The 6842-nt window shown below is 57.6% G+C and overlaps 3 non-coding genes across 3 annotated transcripts; all 3 read left to right on the plus strand.

Annotated features, from left to right (window-relative positions):
* The first annotated feature begins 432 nt into the window (after positions 1 to 432).
* Positions 433 to 624, plus strand: LOC148805515 (U2 spliceosomal RNA). The gene has a single exon (XR_016090212.1). It is a non-coding gene; the product is annotated as a U2 spliceosomal RNA (small nuclear RNA).
* A 797-nt stretch (positions 625 to 1421) lies between these two features.
* LOC148805516 (U2 spliceosomal RNA) lies at positions 1422 to 1612 on the plus strand. The gene has a single exon (XR_016090325.1). It is a non-coding gene; the product is annotated as a U2 spliceosomal RNA (small nuclear RNA).
* A 3192-nt stretch (positions 1613 to 4804) lies between these two features.
* Positions 4805 to 4996, plus strand: LOC148805517 (U2 spliceosomal RNA). The gene has a single exon (XR_016090239.1). It is a non-coding gene; the product is annotated as a U2 spliceosomal RNA (small nuclear RNA).
* Positions 4997 to 6842: the final 1846 nt, after the last annotated feature.

The raw sequence follows: 6842 nt of genomic DNA on the forward strand, positions 1-6842 counted from the left end.
TCAAAGAAGAGCCAGTGCCCGAGGCACGGCTGCACAGGGGAAGAAACAGTAAATCATGTCTTTTGGGAGTGCGGGTTCGTGCAGAGGGTGTGGAAGTCCAGCCAGCACCTCTACGCACAGGTAGGCCTGGGGTCCCTCCTGACTCTGAACACGGTGATGAAGGGCGTGGCTGGTTCCCGAAAATGGAATGCGGCGTTTCTCCTGTGGCTCCTGATCAGCCTGACCAAGCTCCACGTGTGGGACGCGAGGTCAGAGCTGGTCAAACACGGCGTGGAGAGGTCAGTGCCGGCCATCTTGAGGAGAGTCAAGAGGGACGTCTCACGGAAGATCCGGTGGGACGTCCTCCGATGGGGATTCGCCGCAGCACGCGAAAGATGGAAGGACTTGATCACATGGGTGTAAAGGTGGAGGGTAGAGTAAACTTTTGAAAGCACTGTTTTTTACTGATTTCTAATAAAACATAAAAAAAAATCTGTTCTTATCAGTTTAATATCTGATACGTCCCCCATCGGGGGACCACATATTAAACGGATTTTTGGAACAGGGAGCTGGATCAGGAGCTTGCTCCGTCCTCTCCACGCATCGGCCCGGTATTGCAGCGCCTCCGGGAACGGTGCACTACCTTCTCTCAGCGGTGAAAAGACAGACGTAGCTAGCAAGCAAGCGAGGTGGACCGGAGCTCCTTCCTCTCCGGTCTCGTCTCTCGTCCATCTGTGTGTCTCTGTGTCTCTCTCTCTCCCCCTCCCCGTTCCCGTGCTCCCTCCGTGCACTTTCCCGCGCCTCGACTCTCTCGGCAAGCAGGCCGGCCCCCTTTTCGGCTCCCGTGCGTTTTCCCTCCAAAAAACTTAGTTTTTTCCTCCTTTTTCCAGGGAGGCAGGCGTGGCTTGTGTGTGTGTGTGTGTGTGTGTGTGTGTGTGTGTGTGTGTGTGTGTGTGTGTGTGTGTGTGTGTCCCCGTCCTTGCAGGCGGGCCCCTTTCGACAGCCGGCCGTTTTCCCTCCAAAAAACTTAGTATATACACCTTTTCTTTCTTTTTTTCGGCAGGCAGGCAGGTGTGTGTGTGTCCCCGTCCCTCCCGAGAGAGCGCTGCCCCTTGCCTCTGCCCGCAGGTGCCGACGGTCCGCTTTCGCTTGCAGCTCACTCGGCACGGCTGCTGCTGGTGGGAGGGGCCTAAGCTAAGGAGGCCGGCCGGCTGGCGCCCCCCGCGGCTGCGGTCGTTGTCGGGCCGTTGACAGGAGATCAAAGAGCAGGGCCCCCGCCCGGGACTGGCGGGCAGGCAGGCGAGCAAGCAGGCAGGCAAGAGAGGGGGAGAGCGGAGTCCGGGCGGCCGGCAGCCGCGTGCGGACCGGGCTCCAGAGGCGTCGGCCTGCGCCGCTGCGCGCCAGCCGGACGCCCGCGCGCCCGCCCAAGGCCGGCGTCGGGCATCGCTTCTCGGCCTTTTGGCTAAGATCAAGTGTAGTATCTGTTCTTATCAGTTTAATATCTGATACGTCCCCCATCGGGGGACCACATATTAAACGGATTTTTGGAACAGGGAGCTGGATCAGGAGCTTGCTCCGTCCTCTCCACGCATCGGCCCGGTATTGCAGCGCCTCCGGGAACGGTGCACTACCTTCTCTCAGCGGTGAAAAGACAGACGTAGCTAGCAAGCAAGCGAGGTGGACCGGAGCTCCTTCCTCTCCGGTCTCGTCTCTCGTCCATCTGTGTGTCTCTGTGTCTCTCTCTCTCCCCCTCCCCGTTCCCGTGCTCCCTCCGTGCACTTTCCCGCGCCTCGACTCTCTCGGCAAGCAGGCCGGCCCCCTTTTCGGCTCCCGTGCGTTTTCCCTCCAAAAAACTTAGTTTTTTCCTCCTTTTTCCAGGGAGGCAGGCGTGGCTTGTGTGTGTGTGTGTGTGTGTGTGTGTGTGTGTGTGTGTGTGTGTGTGTGTGTGTGTGTGTGTCCCCGTCCTTGCAGGCGGGCCCCTTTCGACAGCCGGCCGTTTTCCCTCCAAAAAACTTAGTATATACACCTTTTCTTTCTTTTTTTCGGCAGGCAGGCAGGTGTGTGTGTGTCCCCGTCCCTCCCGAGAGAGCGCTGCCCCTTGCCTCTGCCCGCAGGTGCCGACGGTCCGCTTTCGCTTGCAGCTCACTCGGCACGGCTGCTGCTGGTGGGAGGGGCCTAAGCTAAGGAGGCCGGCCGGCTGGCGCCCCCCGCGGCTGCGGTCGTTGTCGGGCCGTTGACAGGAGATCAAAGAGCAGGGCCCCCGCCCGGGACTGGCGGGCAGGCAGGCGAGCAAGCAGGCAGGCAAGAGAGGGGGAGAGCGGAGTCCGGGCGGCCGGCAGCCGCGTGCGGACCGGGCTCCAGAGGCGTCGGCCTGCGCCGCTGCGCGCCAGCCGGACGCCCGCGCGCCCGCCCAAGGCCGGCGTCGGGCATCGCTTCTCGGCCTTTTGGCTAAGATCAAGGTTTAAGCCGGCAAGCCCGCAATTCCGAGGTCTTAGTCCAGGGGGTCGGGAAGGCGACGGGAGGAGCGGACGAGGAGCGGACGAGGAGCGGACGAGGAGCTGGCGAGGAGCTGACGAGGAGTTGGAGTTGCTGTGTATCCGGGCCGGAGGACTGCTGCGTGAGGGGAGCGTTGGAGGCAGACGAGTCGGAGGATACCGGGTTGACGGATTCCTGTTCCTGGGAAGGCGGCGATGGGCGAGCGGAGTGGCGGAATGGTGGCGGGAGACCCTCGGTCCCGGGAGGGACGAATGAGGGACTCTGTGCGGTTTGTGCTGCGGGATTTGGAGGTCGGACGGACTTTTTTGGATCGAGCGGTGTTTGCACGTCGGATTTTGGTGGAGACTTTTTCTTTGAAGGTGGAGGATGTTTTATGTTTCCAGGACTTTGTGGGGAAAGGTACAGTGGATCTTACTTTGGCATCGGCTGTGATTTGTCGGAAGGTTTGGGAGAAGGCATTGGCAATCAAGGATTGTGAACCGCTGAATGTTTTTTATTTGGAGCCGCTGTTTGAAAGGGAGTTGAGGCCATTGCAAGTGCATGTGTTCGACCCCTTTGTGCCGGAGGAAGAGGTGCGATTCTTTTTGAAGCGGTTTGTTGATGTACAGGGTCCGGGACATAAAGTTTTTGATGCAGGCGGCTATTGGAACTGCAGGCGGAGGTACTTAGTCCGCTTCCGGGCCAGTGCGGGACTGGGGGGGGCCGTGGTGCATCCGCCAGCAAATTTTATGATTGGTGCGAGTCGTGGGTATCTGTTTTACCCGGGTCAGCCAGGTGGCTGTCGGAGGTGTGGTAAGGAGGGGCATGTGGTTGCAACTTGTCCATGTATAATATGTAGAAGGTGTGGGGAGGAGGGGCATGTGGGGGCAAACTGTAAGAAAGAGCCTGTGTGTAATCTATGTGGCGAGAAGGGGCACATGTATAATCGGTGTTCGGGAAAGGTTCGAACATATGCACAGGCTGCGTCAGCGGGGCCAGTGCCTTCGAGGGCGCAGCCGGGGACGGACAAGCAGGATACAGTCAGGGTTGCAGGAACATCGAGGGACGAGGAGGTGACTGGTCGGGTTGAGGGTTTGGGGAGTGACGATATGGATATCGTGCCAGAAACTGTGGGGACACCGGGAGAGGAGCTGGGAGAGGGGAGTCTGTCGCAGACTTTGGCGATGGTTGTGGGTTTGGCGGAGGCTTCTGGGGGGAAGGTTCAGGAGGATGAAGGGAAGGTGGGAGAAGGGTCTAAAGGTTTAGTGGAAGGGGTTTCATGGGCAGAAGTAATGTCTGCGGAAGAAGGAAGGAAGGAGGCGCAGGAGATAAGAGCAAAGCGGAAGTCGAAGAGGAAGCCGGAGGGGGAGGAACAACGGAGTAAGGCTAAGGGGGGTAGGATGAGTGTTGGTGACCCCAACCCCTTTGAGGTGTTGGCTGTGGAGGATTCGGAGGAGGACGGTGAGATGGAATGTTCGGGCAGGGAGACGCCAGGTCAGGCAAAGGTGGGGGATGCGACAGGGCAGACGAGTAGTGATGGGATTGGTAAGGGATCACTAGGAGCAGAGAGTAGTGAAGGGGCAGTAGAGACACCCGGGGAGGGTGGATCTGGAGTAGTTCGGGACACGAGGCAAGAGAGGGAGGCTAGGGCTATAGAATTCCAGAAGGTGTTAGGCCGTTGGGCCATACCACGGGTAGATCGTATTCAATGGTCTAAGGGGAAGGAGACTCCGTGGGACAGGGATGTAGATGAGGGGTGTAGTGCTGACGTTTGGACAGTACCCTGTAGATTGGATTGTAATGTTCGTGACGAGGGCATTATAGCGGAACTGCATTCCCGGGAGAGGTTTTATGACTCTCTAAAGTTCGAATATCAACTTGAGGGGTCTCGGGTGACGGCAGTGAGGGTGTCAGGAGATAGGGCGATAGAGTGTGCTAGGGCGTTGAATGAACTTCATGCAGCTTTGAAAAGGAGGAAAGAGCGGATGAAGGGGGGAAAGGGTGCGGAGGGGACGGGATGATTTGCATAAAGGGCGGGATTATGGATATGAGGGAAGGAGCATTCTGGTGTCAGTTTGTGGAAGGGTATGGGTGGAGACGTATTTTGGACTGTGGGCGAGGGCCGAAGGATGTTATTGCTTTGTTATGTATGTCTTGGGGGGTTTGACGTGGGTGGGGTGTGGTATGATATGAGGATATGCTGTGCGGGATGGTTAGTTTGTGTTACCCTGGGTGGAGGTATGGGTTTGTTATGGGGGGTTTGGTTTGTGGGATGGTTTGTTTTCGTTTGTACATTTGTGGTTGTGTTGTTTATGTTTGGTGAAGATTGTTGAATGTTTGACCTTTATGAACTGTTTTTCAATAAAAAAAAAAAAAAAAAAAAAAAAAATCTGTTCTTATCAGTTTAATATCTGATACGTCCCCCATCGGGGGACCACATATTAAACGGATTTTTGGAACAGGGAGCTGGATCAGGAGCTTGCTCCGTCCTCTCCACGCATCGGCCCGGTATTGCAGCGCCTCCGGGAACGGTGCACTACCTTCTCTCAGCGGTGAAAAGACAGACGTAGCTAGCAAGCAAGCGAGGTGGACCGGAGCTCCTTCCTCTCCGGTCTCGTCTCTCGTCCATCTGTGTGTCTCTGTGTCTCTCTCTCTCCCCCTCCCCGTTCCCGTGCTCCCTCCGTGCACTTTCCCGCGCCTCGACTCTCTCGGCAAGCAGGCCGGCCCCCTTTTCGGCTCCCGTGCGTTTTCCCTCCAAAAAACTTAGTTTTTTCCTCCTTTTTCCAGGGAGGCAGGCGTGGCTTGTGTGTGTGTGTGTGTGTGTGTGTGTGTGTGTGTGTGTGTGTGTGTGTGTGTGTGTGTGTGTCCCCGTCCTTGCAGGCGGGCCCCTTTCGACAGCCGGCCGTTTTCCCTCCAAAAAACTTAGTATATACACCTTTTCTTTCTTTTTTTCGGCAGGCAGGCAGGTGTGTGTGTGTCCCCGTCCCTCCCGAGAGAGCGCTGCCCCTTGCCTCTGCCCGCAGGTGCCGACGGTCCGCTTTCGCTTGCAGCTCACTCGGCACGGCTGCTGCTGGTGGGAGGGGCCTAAGCTAAGGAGGCCGGCCGGCTGGCGCCCCCCGCGGCTGCGGTCGTTGTCGGGCCGTTGACAGGAGATCAAAGAGCAGGGCCCCCGCCCGGGACTGGCGGGCAGGCAGGCGAGCAAGCAGGCAGGCAAGAGAGGGGGAGAGCGGAGTCCGGGCGGCCGGCAGCCGCGTGCGGACCGGGCTCCAGAGGCGTCGGCCTGCGCCGCTGCGCGCCAGCCGGACGCCCGCGCGCCCGCCCAAGGCCGGCGTCGGGCATCGCTTCTCGGCCTTTTGTCGAAGATCGGGGAGAGGATTGCGACCGGAACAACGACCTGCGGACCAGGATTTGCCTGTGGACTTCATTTTGACTTTTGGATTTCCTTGATTGTGTGGATTGCCTTGGATTTTCTTTGCGTCTGGACTGGAGGGGACTCTTCGAGGAGCTGGCCTGGAGGCCTCCTCCAGGATGGCGGAAGGGTTGGACTCCTTCGACCGGCCCGGGGAGGCTCCCAGGCTGAAATGGACTTTGCGTTTTCGTTGGATGCGTGGAGGAGAACCGCCCGGGAGACGTGAGTTCGAAGACTATGTTTTGTTTGGGTGTTTGGGCCTACGGGCAGAGGAGATTCTGTGTGCACAAGGGAATAGGCCTCTAAAGTATATGGACGTTACTTTGAGAGACGAGGAGATCTATAAGAGGGTGTCTGCAAGATACATGGACAAGAAGGATGAGCAGTTTGTGAGGGATTTTGAAGTGTTGGGCTGCTACCATGACAATTTTCGGGTGGTAATTGTACATTTGTATGATCCCTTTTTGGGTGACGACGATGTTACAGCGTTTTTGCTTCGACATGTTTCTGTTATCGGCCAGCCGGAGAGAATTCTGGATAGCCGTAATGTTTGGGCCGGGAAGCGGAAGTACAGGGTGAAACTGCGTTCGGACGCACGAGGGGCAGGGGGCTTTCACCACCCCCCGGCATCCTTTTCGCTTGGAGCTAGTAGGGCATATCTCTATTATCAGAATCAGCCCAAGTTTTGTAGGCGATGTCGTGGTTTCGGACATCAGGCTGCTGAGTGCCGCGGGAATGAGTGCGTAGTGTGTGGAGCATTTGGACACGTCGCAAGGGAGTGCCGGAAGAAAGTGTGCACCTTGTGTGAGACGGAAGGACATTTGTTCAAGAATTGTGTGTGGAGGGATGTGCAAAGAGCGAGGGAGTATGACGAAGGACTATTGAGGGTGGATGGAGAGGAGGAGGAGGAAGCTGCTCCGGTGATTGTGGAGGAAGTTGCTGGCGGGGTGATGGAAGTAGTTCCGGCTCCTGCGGATGT

Source organism: Atractosteus spatula, unplaced genomic scaffold (genome assembly GCF_055471065.1).
Source record: "Atractosteus spatula isolate fAtrSpa1 unplaced genomic scaffold, fAtrSpa1.hap1 Scaffold_7, whole genome shotgun sequence".
Taxonomy (NCBI): domain Eukaryota; kingdom Metazoa; phylum Chordata; class Actinopteri; order Semionotiformes; family Lepisosteidae; genus Atractosteus; species Atractosteus spatula.